Here is a 21049-nt window from a genome sequence, read left to right on the forward strand (position 1 = left end):
TTTTTGATCTTAGCCATTCTCACTGGTGTGAGGTGAAATCTCAGGGTTGTTTTGATTTGCATTTCCCTTATGACTAAAGATGTTGAACATTTCTTTAGTTGTTTCTCAGCCATTCGGCATTACTCAGCTGTGAATTCTTTGTTTAGCTCTGAACCCCATATTTTAATAGGGTTATTTGTCTCCCTGCAGTCTAACTTCTTGAGTTCTTTGTGTATTTTGGATATAAGTCCTCTATCTGTTGTAGGATTGGTAAAGATCTTTTCCCAATCTGTTGGTTGCCGTTTTGTCCTAACCACAGTGTCCTTTGCCTTACAGGAGCTTTGCAGTTTTATGAGATCCCATTTGTTGATTCTTGATCTTAGAGCATAAGCCATTGGTGTTTTGTTCAGGAACTTTTTTCCAGTGCCCATGTGTTCCAGATGCTTCCCTAGTTTTTCTTCTATTAGTTTGAGTGTATCTGGTTTGATGTGGAGGTCCTTGATCCACTTGGTGATAAGCATGGATCGATCTGCATTCTTCTACATGTTGACCTCCAGTTGAATGAGCACCATTTGCTGAAAATGCTATCTTTTTTCCATTGGATGGTTTTGGCTGCTTTGTCAAAAATCAAGTGCCCATAGGTGTGTGGGTTCATTTCTGGGTCTTCAATTCTGGTCCATTGGTCTATCTGTCTGTCTCTGTACCAATACCATGCAGTTTTTATCACTATTGCTCTGTAATACTGCTTGAGTTCAGGGAGAGTGATTCCTTTCATATTCTTTCAAAGAAGTTTTTCAGTCACTGTTTCTAATTATATATTTGAATGATGATCAGATGAAAATCTTTCTACCCCATCAAACTGTAGATTGATGAAATTTGGAGCTATTCCTGTGCTCAGAATCTAACCAAGTAGATCACAGTGATGGAATGCATGAATAAATTAGTGAGCAGTTCGTGGAGAGGGATGAGAATATCAAGAAGCTCGGAAAATAAAATGGGGCATACCAAACCACTCCCAGTAGTTTCAAATGTGTCTTGTATTGTTGGAAGAAAAGATTGTGTATATGTATATCTACATGTATATATGTATCCACATATCCACATATCCACATATCCACATATCCACATACACACATACACACACACACATACACACACACACACACACACACACATATATATATATACATATATATATATATATATATATGAAAATAGAGATTATGTAGTCTGCGGATATGAGCTTTTAAGTCTAGGAGATAAATTGTACGAGTCAAATTTGAAATACAATCCTATTGTTTTAAGGAATTTGGTCTTTTCTCCTTAAGGAGTCAAAAAAGTGATGCTTCTCTTAGGAATATTATATTTCATGTTTGGAAATATGATGTCTGTCAGTGAGACAGAAACAGAAAGCCACTTCAGACAATTTGCCTTAATACCACAGATAACAGGCTGTGGAATCCAGATTTGTAGTCATGCAGAGGAAGGAGCATGGATATTAGTTTAAGGATAGGATAAATCACCTGGAAGTCAGTGAAATATTAAAGAATGTGAAGGGGCCTTTGCTCATGAATGTGCTCTGTTGTGAGTCCTTTATTTTGTTTGCACTTCAGGATTTCTTTGACATATGTAAAAATTCATACTTGTCATCACCAAAGCATACTATGAAATCATATATAGATTAGAGAAATCTATTCTTCTTTCTTGTTAGATGTATTAGTTATCCTAGAGACAATCTCGGTATATTTTGAATATTTTCTATCAGCATACTGATTCCTTTTTTACTTTTGTCTCTGACGGTTTTTATTCTGGCATTATGATACTTTAATCAACATCATTTTACAAACAAAAGTTATCTTCTTTTATTAAGTGAGGCATTCTTGAAAGGTGGCTTTCCTAATAATAATGAATGGCCAATGTTTTATACATATGCATATATATGTATCTATGACTATTATTTGATCATAAATTAAGATTTTTATCTATTTTGTATCATACTATATAAGATTCATAATTCTTATTTCATTCTTTCTATTTTTATACCACACCACCCTCACCTAGAAATCTAATCTACATAAAATATAGCTAGGAAAGGAAGTAAAATGCATGCTTGAAACCTGTGTATTCATATGGATCCATGAAACTACTTACAGCATACATTTGGATGTTAATCCTTTCAAGATGACAATACTTTGAAGTATTAGACCTTTGAAGTATGTATAGGTTCAGGTGGAGATTAACAGCAGGGAGCATGTCCTGGAATATAATATAGACCTTATGTGATGGAGGGGAAATGTAAGGAGTCTATCACAGGTCATTCAGAGTGGGTAAGTGATAGACAAGTTTGCAGGAGGAACTTGTCTATGCTATGATTCAGTAGCATGGCTCAAAAAACTAGAACTCATGACAGCTCTCCCTATAAATCAGGTTTTGGCTTTATGGCACTAACTAGCCAATCAGTGGATAGTATCTCAGGTTATGAACTTTATCCTTCTTACTCTGAGATTGGCCATATTTCTTTTTCTGCTTATCTTTCTCTATAACATTTTCCACCATCGAACCTGCTCTGTATCTTCCTCTCTTACTCGCTTATCGGCTATTTCTTCTACAACATGTATGTTTATGAAGTCAGAACCTTTAGTCACTATGTCTAGAAGAGTACCTGACATCTATAAGGCCCTCAATAAATACTTTTGCATAAATAAATACTGAAGATAAACATAGTAATCTCTTGGTAACAGTAAAACCTCAAAGGATAAGAACCAAGGGAGAAATGAATTTATAAATGTGGTTGCATAATGCTAGCCAGATGTAAGTGGAACCAAGGAGCTAGTAGGAAGGGAAGAATGAAGGCAGTGTAAAGGGATGACTAAAGTTAAAACATGTGTAGCAATACTTCATTTCATCTAGACTAATTTTGAAAAAAGTGAAGATAATGAATTTGTTTTAGTTGTTTCAGTTTCTGTAACCTGCACATTGGTTACAGATTGGTTATAGATTGTATATCTATCTACCGAGGAGGTTTTTCACATATATTTAAATTTTCAATTTTTGTAGATCAAGAATACCCCAATAAAAATACCTTACTTTTCAACCTAGAGAAGCTTTTGAATTCAAACAAGTATTAAATGTCATAAAAGTAACTTATCTCTATTTAACTTACAGTTTTGCTTATAGGATCCTAAAAGAATATGAAGAGCAACTGGAAAAATACCCCAACATAGTCAGAAGAAGATCATGAGCCATAGAAGTCCCAACTCTGCATGTCTCAGCCTTAAGTAATCCTTGAATACTGCTCTTCAGTTGCCATCATCAATATTTACCACAACCAAATTGTGTCACTGATAAAAGAAAAAACAACCTACCAAACAGTCAGAATTAAAGCAGCTGCAATTTTTTCCCAAAGAAACCTGATTTTACATAATTAAAAACAAATATTTTTCACAAAAACAATGAGTTGAAATAAGTTGCCCCTGGAAAGTTTGCTGATTGGTCGAGTAGGGTCAGCAAAGAATTTCTAAAGATGTCTTATTCTTCAAGGAGTGATTATTTTATTTTCTCCCATGTTGAAATATAAGTTCAACAGTTTCATTAATTAATCATGAAAGCAATTATCAGCAGCAAAAAACAGAGGTGTTATATAACATGTTAGTGTCAGATGTTATGTGTACATGCTAAACTGTGTGCTGTAAATAATATTAATTTGTATTTGGCTTTTACACATAATGACTAAACCAGTCATTTGGGTGGAGTTGAAAGTGATGTTTTACGATGTTACTTTGTCTCCTCTGTGAAGCAGGTTTAGCAGTGCTTAATTTTCTTGTGGTGATTCTGGCAAAAAGATTTGCATACAATTAGAGGGACAATTTCTGTTCCTAGATGAGACACACACAGGCTGAAGTAAACATTCACTGTATGATTAGCCTGGCTTTTGTATCCCACTGAGGTTCACTCCATCCCAAGAAGTCAGTATAAATGCATGTCAGGGATTGAAAGTGAATGTTTTTGATTACTAGCTACTAACATTTTCCCTGGTGGTGCAAAGATGATCATGTAAATACAGCATGGCTTTGTGACCAGCATGCCAGCGATGAATAATGGAATCATGAAAGCTGTGCTTTCTTTTTAAACCATAGCTCTCACACTAGGTATTTGAATTCTTTAATGGTCCACTGTTGACTTTTTATGTCATGAACATGATCACAGTAGAATTTTAAAAGTAATGGCACCTATATTTTTCTAAGGAGGCTAATAAATGTTGGCTTCCTTCCTTATGAGAGCATGAACTTGGACTACTCTGCCTATTTGAAAGAAGTACTTTATGTGGTCATAATAAGAAGAGGAAACCTATCACTACATGTTTGAGAGAATATATAGAACTCATGGATGAGTGTGTATGTGTGTATGCATGAGTGTGTGTGTGTGTGTGTGCAAGAAGAATGAAAAAATTGTTAATACAAATTCTGCTCAAACTTCTTGAAGTTAATAAAAATATTCCTTATATTATTTCACAAAATAGAAAAATGAGGAATATTTCCCAATTCAATTTACAATGCTGAAGTTAACCTGATTCCTAAACTACGTGAATATCCAACAAGTAAGAAAATCACAGAACAATTTTTCTTATGGACATAGAGGCAAGAATCCTCAATAGCATACTTGCAAACTGAATCAAAGAAAACATCAAGAACATGATCTGCCATAATCAAGTAGGCTTCATTGCAGAAGTGGAGGGGTGGGTCAACATGCATAAAATGATAAATATAATTCAACATATAAACAAACTCAAAGAGAAAACTCAGAATCATCTCGTTAAATGTAAAAAATGCATTGGAGAAAAATCAAATACTCCTTAATAAAATTAGGGACAGAAAGGATATAATAAACATTATAAAGTCAGTTTATAATAAGTTCTTAACTGAGATCAACTTGAATGGAAAGAAACTCAAAATAATTCCACTAAACTCAAGAACAAGATAGGGCTGTTCACTTTCTCCATCCTTCTTTAATATAGTATTTGTAGTCTTAGCTACAGTGATACTTTTCAACTTAACTAATGCTACAACCCAAGATATAATCTACAGACCACATGAAACTCAAGAAGAAGACTGCCAAAATGGGGATGGTTCAATCCATCTTAGAAGGGGGAACAAAAATATTCATATTAGAAGATATGGAGACTGTGTTTGGAGAAGAGACCGAAGGAATGCACATCCAGAGCCTTCCCAACCTGGGGATCTAGCCCACATACATACAACCACCAAACCCAGACAGTATTGCTGATGCTAAGAAGTGCATGGTATCAGGAGCCTGACATAACGGTCCCCTGAGAGGTTCAGCCAGAGCATGACAATACAGAGACGAATGCTAGCAGCCAACTATGAAACTGAGAACAGAGTCCCCATTGGAGGAGTCAGAGAAAGGATTGAAGGAGCTGAAGGGGTTTGCAATGCCGCAAGAACAACAGTACCAACCAACCAGAGCTCCCAGGGACTAAACCACCATACAAAGACTATATGTGGACTGATCCATGGCTCTAGCTGCATATGTAACAGAGGATGGCCTTGTTGAGCACCAATGGAAGTCCTTGGTCCTATCACGGCTGGACCCCACAATGTAGAGGAATGTCAGAGCAGGGAGGCGGGAAGGCGGGAAGGCGGGAAGGCGGGAAGGCGGGAAGGCGGGAAGGCGGGAAGGCGGGAAGGCGGGAAGGCGGGAAGGCGGGAAGGCGGGAAGGCGGGAAGGCGGGAAGGCGGGAAGGCGGGAAGGCGGGAAGGCGGGAAGGCGGGAAAAGGCGGGAAGGAAGGGTAGATGGTTGGGTGTTGGAATGCCCTCATAGAAGAAGGGAGAGGGGTGATGAGATAGATGGTTTGGGGACAGGAAACCTGGAAAGGGGATAACGTTTGAAAACCTCATAGGTAGCAATGAATAGCCTAGTAAAATCACCAGTGGAAGGGGAAGCCCTTGGTCCTGCTAAGACTGAACCCCCAGTGAACGTGATTGTTGGGGCGAGGGCAGTAATGGGTGGAGGATGGGGAGGGGAACAACCATATAGAAGGGGAGGGGGAGGTGTTAGGGGAATGTTGACCCGGAAACCGGGATAGGGAATAACATTCGAAATGTAAATAAATACTCAAGTTAATAAAGAAAAAACGGAAAAAAAAATGGCAGTGCCTGTGGCAACATGCTACTGGAATCTTGGACTGTATCTTCCTCCCACTTGTCCAACTGAGAAGCCTCTGCCATTGCCCCTCCAGGATGTCTCTAAAATTATGAGCATTGACACTGTCACCATGGGCTGAGATGAAACTGGTGTTCTCAAACCAGTCATGATGGTTACTTTTGCTCCAGCCAATGTAACAAATGAAATCAAGTGTGTTGAATTGCACCAGGAAGCTTTGGGTGAAGCTCTTCCTAGGGACAGTGTGGACTTCATTTTAAAGAAAGTGTCTGTCAAAGATATTAGATGTGGCAATATTGCTGGTGACAGCAAAAATGACCGACCGATGGAAGCAGCAGTCTTTACCACTCAGGAGATTATCCTGAGCCATCCAGGCCAAATTAGTGCTGTGTCTGCTCCTGTTCCGGATTGTCACACGGCTCACATAGCATGCAAGTTTGCCAAACTTAAAGAAAAGATTAATCATCATTCTAGTAAGAGGCTGGAAGCTGACCCCAAATTCTTGAAGTCTGGTGATGCTGCCATTGTTAATATGGTCCCTAGCAAGTCTTTGTCTGTTAAGAGCTTCTCTGACTATCCTTGACTTGATCGTTTTGCTGTTTGTGACATGAGTCAGACAGTTGCTGTGGGTGTCATCAAAGCTGTCGACAAGAAGGCTGCAGGTAAAGTCGCCAAGTCTGCCCAGAAAGCTCAGAAAACTTAATGAATGCTATCCCTAACACCTGCCACCCAAGTCTTAATCAGTGGTGGAAGAACCAATCTCAGAACTGTTTGGCCATTTAAGTTTAACAGTAAAAGACTGGTTAATGATAACAAGGCATAATAAAACCTTCAGAAGGAACGAATTTTTTATGGACCATTTTGTGTGTATGTGTGGCAGTTTTAAGTTATTACTTTTCAAAACCAGTACTTTCTAATGGAAACAATTTGACCAAAAATCTGTCACAGAATTTTGAGGTTCATTAAAACAACTTTAATGAGAAAACAACAAAACAAAACAAAATGAACTTTGAACTATCAGTAGCCTTCCTATATAAAAATGACAATGAAATGAGAAAGAAATCAGAGAGACAGAATCTTACAATAGCCTCAAAATATCCAATATCTTGAGGTAATACAAACCAAGTAAATGAACTTTGCACATATATTTATTTCATTTTATTACTTATTTAAATATTTCTATTTCTTAGAAGCCTTTTTGTTTCTAATGAGAAACAAAAATGGAGTTGATCCAGATGAGAGGTAAAGTAGAGAGAAACTGGAAAGTGTAGAAGAAGGGGAAACAATAACCAGAATATAGTATATGCTTATATATCAAACACTATATATTATTTTCAGTAAAAGTAAACATACATACCCTAACTGGCTTGGACAAATCCTTCTACACTGTGATTAAAAGTTAATCTATGAGGTTTAAAATAGCACTGTGAAGTTTCATATTTCCTTCTAGAAAGGAAGAATTTAGGCAGGAATATAGATAGATCTAAGCACTAAATCAAAGGCTTTTGACTAACATTGACCTAATTTAATGTTTTATGCCCTGCAGAAAAAAGGCCTTAGTAGTTTCAGGGTGCATTGTTAACCAAATGGTATCACAGTGCAGCATCTGAGGGATATTCTGAAGTATGAACTTCTTCTTTACTGCAATCTTTGCCCTGTTGTGACACTGGACCCACATCTGCCTGAGGCTGTTACAGAGAAGTTCAAGGTTAGAGACATAACTTCCCTGTATACTTGGAATGAGATCAGTGAACATCTCCCCAGTGGGAAGACGAAAAGCCACAGCAACCCCTTAAGAAATAGCTACAGTACCTAGGAGTTCTTTGTGGTAATAAAACTTTCTGGGTCAGGAATGAATCCTTAATACAGGGAATAAAATTAACTGAAACAGAATAGAATCATGTTTTTCATTGTCTTATAATTCCTATCACTAAGGAATATAAAAGTGCAGGCTCTAGTGTGAGAAAGAATGAATCTCTATGGATTATGAGATAAATGGTCTTGACCAAGAACTTCTCTCTCATTAGGATCTTTTACATAAAGGGAAGTTAATAAAGTTCACACTATGCCCACAATGCCCTTAATGTAATATTTGGTATAGATTAAGCGTGTCATTGAAAATGATCTATGACAATTAAATTTGATCAAATGGTGATGTTTAAAGGCTAGATGTTTTTTAACCCTTGTCATTGGGTTCATTAGACTGGTGTATTAGGTAGATATAAACCTCTTTTCAGATACTGTATTGCAGCATCTACAGTAAGTTTTTCCCCGATAGTTCTTAGGCTCAGATGTATTGCCCATTTATTAAAGTTTTTCAAATCTAAATATTTCTCCATTGTGATTTGAAAGTTTAGAGCTATAATCAAACAATATATGAATGTTTGGCCTGATTAAATGGTAAAATTTCTCGTTTTGCTTACAGAAAACAAGGTGATAGCAATTGCCTATCTACATGTTTCACAACATTTGATAAAAAATTTTCTACTTTGTCAGCTCATCACTTGGTTCTTAAAAGTATATTGATAAGGATTTATGATAAAAAAATCATCGCTCTAGAGTTTTGTTAAGTATGCTCTAGAATTACCTACAAGCTGCATTAATTGTTGCTACAGAAACAGATGCCTTTCAGTTGTTTGCTTGTTTTATAATAAAGCCTATATGCAGATGGTTTCCTGGATGGTACCACCCATATTTCACCTGCAGAACTAAGTTAAGACATTTCACTGTAATTTGTTACCTCCAACTTTAATTCAAGATCTTTGTTTCAAGTAACATTGATTAGACAGAATCTCTGTTTGCTTTAAATTTCCTTGAGGGAAATTTTCTTACTTTAAACAACCTCTCAATAAGGTCTTACATTTAACTATCCTTAGGAGGGCACCATTATGGTGATCTTTCTCAAAGAACTGGGGCAGTTGTCATTTGTAGTGACAAGAGTTACACAATCAATATTTTTCAATTTCCACCACATATTGATTACCAATTAGTCAGAGTATATATTAACTTTCATCATTATAATTGTCCTAACCTTTTCATTTGCAAGTTAGTTTTTCATTTAATTGGCTGCTATTTCTTTTATAATAATATGCATATGTGTATATATGTGACAGTAATATATCTACAATAAATGCATACACGTTTGCTATACACATATAACCATGCATATGTATTATGCAATATACACTATATATTTGTAGTTACTGCATTGTAATGTAATCCCTGGGAGAGTTCAGACATGAATATATATTGAAATTCTTTCTAACATTTTTAGTGAATGCATTTTCTTTGGTTTTTGCAAATCAGCTATTATAATTATCACAGTAATTTGCAATAGAAATTAGACATCTAAATAACTTGAAAATTGAGCTTGTTTTCCAGAACCCAAATTTATTTTTTTGTTTTAAACAGTAAGAATTACTTACAAAAATACTATTCAAAGAATTAATATGTGTGGATTTCTCTGCAAGTCTAAAGCTTATTGCTTCTATTGATTTTATAGGTAAACAGGTGAAGAATTTATGCTTTGAAAAATAACATTGATTTGACATTTCACTTTTCCCAAATGTAAATGTATAAGTCATTTATGATATTTACTAAAATGTTAGTGAAGACTGAGCTAAGGATTTTCAATGTTTTTTGTTCTCCCTTGAACTGACTCCACGATAAAAGTGACCTTATCTACATGAATCTCTCCTTGTATCCAAGGAAGTAATAATCGTTGAGACAGTAATGATAAATGGTTTCCCAGGTTCAGTCACGTCAGCAAAGATACTTTGTTCCTAATGCCTTGGCTCCATTTTGTTTGATACTCAGTATTATGGCGTGTGGAAAATCAGTCAGCCAAAGCAAATGGTAGTGCAAGAATTAAGCACTGGCCACCCCAAGCTTTGGTTGACAGCTACAGTCTGTTTCTAGGTGAGTGAGTGAGACAGTCACTAAGGTCATCAGTTTCAATGATTTGACTGAAATATCTTGAGGGAACTTTGAGCAAAAATCACCTTGTTTAGTTAGCCCAGCTACATTTCTTTTTAAGTGATAGATGAAGAAAATAATTTCATAGAAATATTTTCCTTTTATGAAATTTGTAGATACTTATTATCTTCAAATATTTTCTTAGTGATATATCTTAGAAGTGTACAAAGACTTGTTGGAACATGGTCTAGTAATAGAGTTGTGTGAATAAAATTCTGAGTGCTTGTGATAACACTCCAAGAAGACAAGACATGTACTTTGTGACATCAGTTTCTTCAAAACATGAAATGTTTTGGAATATGTTTTCATGTGTCTCCCAGGTCTAGTGGATAGGAGGGAATTTACTCCAGATTAGTCATTAGTGCTTGAGTTATTATTCAATTAAATGTTTAAATCATCCTTTACATGTCTCTATGTAAAAACATGTTTTTTGCTGCCTGTGGCTTGTTCTTGTGATTGTATTGAACTTGAACTCATGAGAACTTTACTCATGTGACCTTTCTTAACCCTTAGAGTATAAATTGTCTGAGGCTCTGAATAAAGTTGGCTATTACCAACTTTATTACTTTAGTCTGACTTACAGATTGGCTTTATTCTCCCAAGTCCCTCCACCTCTAGAGAGGAGACAAAGACGCACAGTTTACTTTAAATGGTACGTTATGATAAAAGTGGCTACTGCATAGCTTGCTCATAATGCAGAATCTCTGGTTCCACAATTGTTCTTCAATTTTTTTTATTCCTTGTAGGGACATTTAGTATTTGAATTATATATTTGTAAAATACAGCTTTCATTAGAAACTATAATTTACTAAGCCTAAATATTCCGTTTGAAGGGGTGCTCAGAACATAATGAGATCAGAATATAATAGGAAGGCCAACCATTTGGTATGTTTAATAGTAGACCATTGTCCACAGAATAATCTATATATAATCAAGTATGACTGCAGGTGATGTGTTTCTCAGATTCATTTGTCCTGATTAGGTTAATATATAAAGGATAGGTCAATCTGAAAAGGATGTTATATACCTTTACTTAAATGTTTAGGGCTGTGATATCTAACATTTTTATTTGAATGACGTGATTATGCAGTTTATTATACAGAGACTTTTAGAAGAAGGAAAGAGGGCACTGTTGAATAAGCCAGTAGTTCAGGCATAAACATGGACTCTGTAGGTAAAATGGATATAAGAGCCAGGGAAGAAGAAAGGAGAAACAGTGCCTTAAAGCAGTTTATGAACTTCAAATTCCTATGTGGTTGTAATAAATATTAGTAAAAAAAATCAGAAAAAAAGATATAACTAATAAAAGAGGGCAGAGATATTATGTGTAAAGAGGTCCCAGTACAATATATCACTTAATTTCCTTTATCTTTTTTCAGTCTTGCCTGTCTAGATGTCTAGAGACATGGGTGATTCTATTGTTACATTTATTTTTGGCTCAGAAACTTAAAACACAACTAGAAAATATTCTTAGAGGTAAAAGTCAGCAAATAGTACCTAATGTTTGGGATCAGAGAATTCTAGATTTCTACCATCTTCCAAATAAAATGTTGAAATCAATGCAGTTGGAACTCCATTCAAATATAATTGTAACATAATATGTTATTTTATTTAAGAAATAAAGTGGTTTGTGTATTTGGTTGCCAGTATCCAACTGGATCTCATTATTGAGCAGCTGTTTAAGTTTTAAATATAGAAGAATATTCAAAAGACGCTCCAATAATTGAGGCATTGAACTTTGCTATTTAATGCACACTATACTTTGTTTACAAACTAATCTAAAGTTGTTTAAAACAAAACATAATTGTATATTTGAAGAAAAAATATACTAGTACATTTAATGATTGAATGATTCCCATTACACAAGCAAATTGTGTTTTCAGTTCTTACGCATGAGGTATCAGAATGTGCTCCAAATTGGAGAAATCATAGTGACAGTGTAATCAAACTCCTGATGTAGACACAAAGGATGCTCCAGCATAGGGACATGACTTCCCCAAGGCAAAAAGCTGGTGATGGGAAAGCTAGTGGTGGCAAATAAGGATCTGAAAATAACACATTCTCATGATTCTGAGGATAACATCCTTGTTCTGGGGGAAAAGTGGACAGGAAAAAATGGGACGAAACTGGCAGTCTTACAGAACTTTGGTTATTTACTGCAGCCAACTTCCATTAGCTGTAAGAAGTGTTTTGAAAAATAAAAGAAAAAGGGAACGAAATGGAGCAAAGCAAGAGAGTATCTACTGAGTTCTCTTTAAAATTAGTCCTTTTAAAGCACTTAAAATCGACCTACAAAGTTTATTCTTCCTTCTCTTAGCATCACAACTTCCAGAAATTGCACACACACACACACACACACACACACACACACACACACACACACACAGAGAGAGAGAGAGAGAGAGAGAGAGACAGAGAGAGAGACAGAGAGACAGAGAGACAGAGAGAGACAGAGACAGAGACAGAGAGACGGAGACAGATAAAGAGAGACCGAAAGATAGAGAGAGGGAAGTAGGAAGGGAGAGAAGAAGGGAGGGAGGGAAAGGAAGAGAAAGAAGAATGAGGTAGAGGAGGAGGAGGAGGAGGAGGAGGAGGAGGAGAAGAAGAGGAAGAAGAAGAAGAAGAAGAAGAAGAAGAAGAAGAAGAAGAAGAAGAAGAAGAAGAAGAAGAAGAAGAAGAAGAAGAAGAAGAAGAAGAAAAGAGGAGGAGGAAGAAGTTGTCTTCAATCATTTAGTGATTAGGTGACTAGTTGGGTCTAATCTCAGCTGACCAGAAACAGTTTTGCCCTATGTTTTCTGTAGTCAGCACTGCCATATTTTTCCAATTCTTTTATTTCTTGCTCAAAATCAGTACCTGCCATACCTTTGGAAGAGACAAAGAATGTTGGAAGAGAATTAGTGTGTGTTCTTCTGCCCCTATCAAGCACACTGGCAGTTAAGTGCATATAATCTGGATATGGAATGACGTGTGCACATGTCCCTTCTCCCTAGGCATCCAGAAACCCACCCCACATACACATAGCATGTGCACACAGAAACAGAATACCCATAATGTGTCCACACAATGTACCCCCTCCTCCAACGTTGTGCTCTATTGCCAGAAAAACACCATCTGAGCTTGTGAGTAAATTCTTTGGTTCAAGCATCAACTTTTTTTTTTAATTTCTCAATAATTTCACCATTCTTCACTTCTTGATTTCACTGTTGTAAAGCTTTGAAAGAGTTTTTCTTCTTTGACCATGGACCCCCTTTAGTCTGTCCTCATTTGACAAGACTCATCTTTAAGACAAAAGTCACATTATGCTTTTCCTGTCTTGAAATCTTCCAATGGCTGCCTTCATTACTCGGGGAAAAAAAAAAGCAAAAGTCTTTATGGCTGTTTTGTTCTACTTATTCCCCAGATACTTTCTTTTCTCCTTGGATGCTTGCTCATTCTGTCCTACCCAAACTATATTTGTTGCTAAACACACAGACACACACATATAGACACAGACACAGACACAGACACACACACACACAAACAAAAACACATACACACACACACACACACACACACACACACACACTTGCACTTATGCACATACACACACTCATCAGGACATTTAAGGTGCTGTTCCCTCTTCTTTGAATGCCTTTCTCCAGAAAGCCTCCTGACCCTATTGCCTCTATTAAGTTTCACTCCGACTGCACTTTCTCAATGAAATTGTCTCTGATAATGTAATTTAAAAATGACACAAAGTAAACAAACAAAATCAACCCTCTCATGTGTAGAAAATAATTGAAATTGGTAAATATTAACTAAATAAAGGAAAAATTACTCTTGCCTTTATTACTTGAAAAATTCACAATTCTCATCATTATCTCTAAAACCAGCTTAGATATGAGGGTCACAGACCTAGTAATGAAGAAAAGTTGTCCCTTTCAGTTTCTGCTCAGCTTTTCTGGACTATTTGGAAGAAAAGCAACAGCAAAAGTCATGATGATGAAAAGATAAGCAAAATTTTGAATTAACATAAATAATTTACTAAGGAATACATTTTAATTTCTGAAGGACAGAGAACAATGCAGATTAAAAAAAGACCATTTGTTTTCTTTAAGTTTAAAAAAAATCTTAATTTCATGTATAAGTCATATCCCTTCCTCCTCTGACAAACTCTGGAAAGCTTGCTCCAACGAACTTGAGGATGGAATCGTAGCCCCAGGCTGCTGGAATTAAGCATCCAGAAGCTGGCTTGCCTTCTTTTGCTCACAAGCAACAAATAAAAGAGAGCTTGCATGTTGATTTTTCCATCCAGAGTAAAACACAAGGCTCTTAAAAAAGGTGCTAGTGTTAAGATATGAGATACGAAAGATTCCCACTCACTTCCCACTTCTTTTTTAGTTGAGGTATCTGAATCAGGGGGGATTTTATTGGAAAGAGAGGGCTAAACAGACATTATATCAAGTCACAGAGGAGAGGTAAGCAAATAGATTTGTGCTGTGGAGGGAACTGCATTCCCAAAGATGACTCAGATGGAATTTATACTCCAGAGCTCTTTAGAAATGAGCTGCCCAACTTGTGTGCTTGAGTTGAAGGATTTCCATAAGTAATGAAGGGAAAGACAATATTTTCTAGGATTTATGTGGTTGGTTACAAAAAGGTCTATAAAAGTAAGGAAAGATCAGAATCTCATAGTATAATACATAAAACGGGACAAATTATAAAGCCACAGAGATGGCAGAATGAAGGGTTGGCGAAGAGCCCTGCTTCTTTATGACATGAGAACTTTCATATGAAGGCACATTTTCCCTTGGCTTGAGTTCAAGTGATACATGTACTATTTTAGGAAATTAAGAAATTCCAAAAACATTTGATGACTTCTTTAAGCAATTGTAGCAAATTTTATAATGTAGTAAAGAGGAGCCATTGTTCAGGCCCCTTGGATGTTCAAATCACTGAGTTCTAGCATAGATGAGAGCAGAGCATGGTCATCTTTTGAACACCAGGTACAATGTGCATTTATTTGTATCCTCTATCATATATTTAGTAAATTTCCATGACTTTTACTGATGAAATTAAGAGACAATATTGGAACTGTAAGCAAAATAACTTGCTCAGAGAAAATTAGTGGTTCATCTAATATAAATATGTTGTAGAAAACAATATTGTCACTTAGTTGTTGAGTAGTAAATTATTGAATGATCTGAATAGCATTGGTGAAGAAAGGTGTGTGCTGAAGCGTTAGTAGTGGGAGAAATCTTAGTATAAATTCTCAAAAGAAAAACAATTCATTCAATATTTTTATCCAATTAACATATAATAATAATAAATATTGTATTAGAACTTAGGGAATCAAGCAAAACTCAGAATTTTCTGATTCAAGGAGAACATACTTCACTGGTAACAGATTTTTTTTCACTGTACCCTTCCTGTTACCCTTAATTCCCAAGGTCCTTGTCCACTTGCCCCATCTTAATTGTACCTGTTTGGGCTTGCTACCTTGTTACACTGAGAAATAGACACCAGAAAGGCCTACCGCTGTTATCTTTATGCTTTTAGAAGACTAGGATCTGTCCTGTGAACTTCTCTTCAGGCTTGATGCGACCAAGTGCACTTCCTTTTTTTCCTAACTTCATCACTTGCAGCTACTATCCAAAAGCAGCACATAAACACCCAGGTTTGTTTTGAGGTTCTATAGGGACAAGCTTTGTTCATTGGATGCATTAATTTTATTATTATTGTTATTATTATTATTTTTATTATTGTTTTGAAAAGATATTTATGTGTTTGTCTGTGTTTTCATGCATGTGTGTGTACTTGCACATTTGTACATATATGCTTCTCACTCACTTGTGTGACCTCTCCCTCTCTCTCTCTCTCTCTCTCTCTCTCACATACACACACACACACACACACACACACACACACACACACACACTCACACACCTGAGCACAGGTGCCCTTAGAGACTATAAGAGAACACTGGATCTTCTGAAGCTGAATTAAGGCAGGTGTGAGTTGTTTGTCTTGGGTTCTGGGAAGCAGAATAGGATCCTCTGCAAGAGCAGTACAGATAATCAGTGCCATCTCTCCAGCTCTAAGAAGCACCAATTTTATTTACGTTACTTGAATTACTCCCGCACTGGTTCTTGGGAAATATCTGAATATTTTTGCAGTAAAAATTATCATATATATACATATATATATAAAGTATATAAAATCAAGACTGCTGAGTTATAAGCACTACACATATATTATCATTCACCCTTGCAAAGCATTTACCAATGCTTCTTATTGTGTATTTCATGAGATCTGTACCAAAGTGTACTTTATAAAAGATCAGCTGTAGATTGTCTGGGTTCCCCAGATTCAATCTCTGAGAGCTTCCTACAAACTCATCATGGGTAACTATGGAAGATAAAATTTAAGGTTTGTTGAAAGAATGTCGATGGCAATGATCATATTTGCATTTCCTTTCTGTACATATATGTATGGGTTTGCTAGTGAGCATACATATGAACACACATGCACATAGTAGTTCAAAGGAGGTTGTAACGCACTTCCCTCCACTGCTCTCTAATTCATTTATTGAGCCAGTCTCTCTAGATGACTGTGGAGCTCACTACATCTACCCAGACTACTCTTTTTGATCTACAAATCTTTCATTTCTGTATCAAGAGAGCACGAATACAAGTGGGCCCATTGCCTGATTGTTTTTTTACATGGGTTATGGGGATCTGAACTCTACTCTTTATGAATGCAAATCATCTCCCAATGAAGAGATGATATGTTTTATTATTGTTTTGAGGATGGTGTCTGATGTGAAGGAAACATACCTGTGATGTGCAATATGTGCCAAGCCAGGAGTAATCACAAGCAGATGGCAATGAGATGCAGATTCTGCCTCTCTGCTCCTTTAATAATGTGTCATCTCATGAAACTCACTACTTTAATGAATAATGTACTCCAGTAACTAACCTCAAATAAAACTCTTCTATGCACATTAACACTAAAAATGGTTGGCCACATGTTAGATCCCTGTTTTTTTGCCTCTCAGTTTATTGTATCCCAGCAAAGTAAGGTGTCAACACAGCAACTCTGCATTCAATACAGTCTCCTCTCTACCCGCTCTGCATTATACTTAGAGTATGAAAAGTGAGGTGGGGGTGGTGAGATTCTAATTAAATTGTCACACAAAGTCTTATGTTTCTTCCTTCTTAGGAGTTCATTTCTATTAACTGAAATTGAAAGTACAAAATGCTCTACTACTGAGAGAAGTTAAGGAAGAATAGAGCAACCTGGCATTCTATTAATGCCCAATATATCATGGTTATTACACTTCTATGATATTCAAAATGTCCTTTATGATGGTTACTGTCTAAATTCAAATATGCTCAAATTACTTCATCTGGGCAAACATTAACTCATCCATGTGCCTTTTTATCATACTATTTATTGTCATATTTTCTGTATTAACTATTACTTTTTTCCAGTTAGCTAGTGTAACACACACACACACATACACACATGCACACCACACACACACACACACACACACACACACACACACACACACATCTTTTCGATTAAACTCATTTCAATTAAACCTATTCACTTCACTTTAATGATACCACTTTCTTAAATACCACCATTGGTGCCTGCTTTTGCAAACTTTATGACTTTACTCATTTTTATATTAATTAAAAGACATAATGAGTTAAATATATATTATCTGGGATTCCAATTTCCAAACTGCTAATCAATCACAATTCTTATTGTGATAATCATTTAATAAATGTCCACAGATGTGAAAATCCTTACTGAAATATATAGTTACATTTAGTTACCATTTGATTCTGCTTACTATTCCTATTGAGGATTAGTTTATTGTATTAAGCAGAAGATGGTTAAGGAAAGACCTAGCACAACATAATTTAAATATGTCATATTATATATCACTGTATTCTCATGGATTGTACTTTTATACCACATAGCATTTTACAAAAATAGTAAAGGATTATGTCATATACATGTGTATCATTCACAAATTTAATTTTGAATAGCTGGATACAGATATTTTATACTTAAAAGCTGACAATAATTTTTGCTTTGATTTACTAAAAAAATTAAAGGATTAAATGTAAATTTTAACAATAAAGATATATATATATATATATATATATATCTTTATAAAGACTTGAAATAAGGAATAATATATTTCAATACATTTAGTATTAAGAGTTAGGGAATGTAAGGCCCTTTAGTGCATTATAATAAGATGTAAGTGAATGAAAGTCCCTGTCATCATCTGATATCACATATATAGCAGGTTTGAGCTAATTTTTCTCCTTGTTAATCATCAATGAGCAGCAGGCATGCTTAAGGCCTAGATGTCTGGTCCAATCCATAGTGACCTGAATGAATCAGCTCATGCCACACAACCACACTGTACAAAACCAAAACCACAAACAAACAAACAACAAGCAAAAACAAAAACAAACATCTTTATTTGGCAGGGCAGTAATACTTTCAACTGACAGGTCATTTAACTCCTTCCATTGCACATTGAAAAAATGAATTTTCCAAGATTGCGATATGTAACCCAGGGGATATAGCAATATTCTTCCTTTTTACCCTTGAATACTTTTCTACTTATATTTTGTTCTATTTGCAAGGATTACATTCCATACTAGTATCTTTACTAATTTAGATCAAACAAGCAAAGATCAAGGCCCAAGCCTTGGAGTGGTTATGTGTACTTATAGTTGCTTACATTATAAATTTTTAGTGTGGGGTATTAAAGGCAACAGCTTTTGGAACAGTTTTTATGAGTCAGAGCCCCTTTATTCTTTCTCTCACTTCATACATACCTTCTTCTTAGATGCTTCACTGTAGTGTGTACTTTCAAAGCTATAGGGGTAGTTAATGAACCTTAAAACTAGTTCTTTACATAAACTTCTATGACACAAATCCAAATGATCAACATAAAAACTTTAAATAGAATAGAAGTACACAGCAAAATGATGACTGATGTGAACTGATTCTCTTGAATAAGCAATGGGGTAGCCAAGATGATGCCTGTAAAAAGTGATACTTGAAACTCAATCTTAACCATATAAAATTAGAAGTGTAAAAATTTGGAAGATATTTGGGTTCAGGCAGGAGAAAAATCACATGGTGCTTTATTCCACACTAATAGTTTACAAAGGAACATTATAGATTTTTTTTTTTGAAATTCAGAAATGAGCAACTAAGAAAAAAATACAGAACTACCTTGACTACAGCCTTCTAGGATAATACATCATCACTTCTTATTTTAAAGAGATGGCTTTAGTGGTAAAAAATGCAGTTTGCTCTTTTTGAAGACCTGAGTTATGTTTGATTTCCAGCATCTACATCAGGTAGCTCATAGCTGACTGCTATTCTAACTCTAGAGGATTCACTCCCCTCTTTTGTCCTGCATGAGGACCTTCACTTATAACTTGAGGAGGACACTCAGAAACAAACAGACATGCAACTAAAAATAAAAAGAATCATATGACAAGTGTCTCTTTTGTCAACATTTATTTGATGTCTATCAATTGCTTCAAAAATTTTCAAGTGTTCATTTTTTCATAAATTCCAGAAGAAAGTTATTTTGATAATAAAAATAGCCTTTTATGTGAAAAACTTTTTTGTTCTTAGTGTACTAAATGTTTCTGCAGACAGAAATAGTTTTTATTATAGTTTCACTGATGAATTTAACAGATTAATAATTATTTAGAAAATTTATATGTTACAAAGATATACATAGGTTGAGATAAACAATAGGTGTAGTTGTGCTCATGCCTTCTTGGAGCACTTCAGGGGACTATGAACAGAACAAATTATATTAAGTAAGCAACTATAAGGACTATACAGAGCAAAGGTCATTATTTAAGATCATCCTTGATGTGCTATAGCAAAGAGCAATGTGGGGGAGAAAAAGCATCCTTCCCATCAATTAACACCTTGTTTCCTGGAGCCTCTTGGTAAAGGATATATAAGCAGCAATAGAGAGCTAATTGCTGTAAACAGGACTTTTATGTTCATTTAGAAATTAGAATGAACTAACTTTTATTATCTGTCTTCTTTTAACTCAGATAGGTCAACTTGCCAGTGTTCTGCTTGCTCATTTGGCTCTGAGGCATTACCTAACCAAGATCCTTGATGGAATTATAATTCCAGAGGTGGTATTTTAGTCAGAGATAGATTCAAAATCTGCCTCTTGACTGGTCTTTGCAGGGAAGCTTTACAACCAGCAAATTTTGAAAAACTCCAAGAGATCATCCAGGAAAAACAAGAAGGCCATCTCAAATTTTAGAACACCTCACAAAGGTTTTATTGCAATACACTTATCTGGGCCCTGAAACCCAGAAGGTAAGAAACTTCTGATGACCTATTTCTTTTTCCAGAGCTACCCCAACATAAAAGTCAAACTTAGAAAGCTTGAGAGGGGGCCCCTAATTCCACAGGCAGAAGTTTTGGTGCTGGCCTTCAACATGTACCATGGAAGGGATGAGAAGGCCCACAGACAAAAGTACTGTGTGCTGGCAATGGCTGTCTGACAAGCCCCAGCTATCACCCTGGACTCCTGGTCTCCTAAGACTCAGAGACCACCAGGCTCCTGCTATAAATGTGGTCAACAAGGTCATTGAGTTAGGGCTTGCCCTAACTTCCACAAGTCAAAGGGGCTATGTCCTAGGTGCCATCAGGAAAAACACTGGGCTCTCGATTGCCCTCATGTTGCACAAGACAGATGGATATCACTCCCAAATAACCCTCCAGCCAATCTTCTAGGCTTGGCTATGGATGACTGAAGAGGCCCGAGCTCCCTTGGCTGGACCACCACCATTACCAACTCGGAAACCTAGGTAGCCATTATGGTATGTGGGTGGCTCATCTCCTTCCTTTTGG

At 36.0% G+C, this 21049-nt stretch overlaps 1 protein-coding gene and 1 long non-coding RNA gene across 14 annotated transcripts in view; one reads left to right on the forward strand and one right to left on the reverse strand.

Annotated features, from left to right (window-relative positions):
- LOC120094073 (uncharacterized) overlaps nucleotides 1-3429 on the forward strand; it is a 43553-nt gene extending 40124 nt beyond the window's left edge. For both annotated transcript variants that reach the window (XR_010054319.1, XR_005487939.2), the window contains one exon: nucleotides 3145-3429. This is a non-coding gene — a long non-coding RNA (uncharacterized LOC120094073). The remainder of the gene's footprint in view (nucleotides 1-3144) is intronic.
- Gria4 (glutamate ionotropic receptor AMPA type subunit 4) overlaps nucleotides 1-21049 on the reverse strand; it is a 474601-nt gene that overhangs the window by 169718 nt on the left and 283834 nt on the right. The window lies entirely within an intron of this gene.

The sequence above is a fragment of the Rattus norvegicus genome, chromosome 8 (genome assembly GCF_036323735.1).
Source record: "Rattus norvegicus strain BN/NHsdMcwi chromosome 8, GRCr8, whole genome shotgun sequence".
Classification (NCBI taxonomy): domain Eukaryota; kingdom Metazoa; phylum Chordata; class Mammalia; order Rodentia; family Muridae; genus Rattus; species Rattus norvegicus.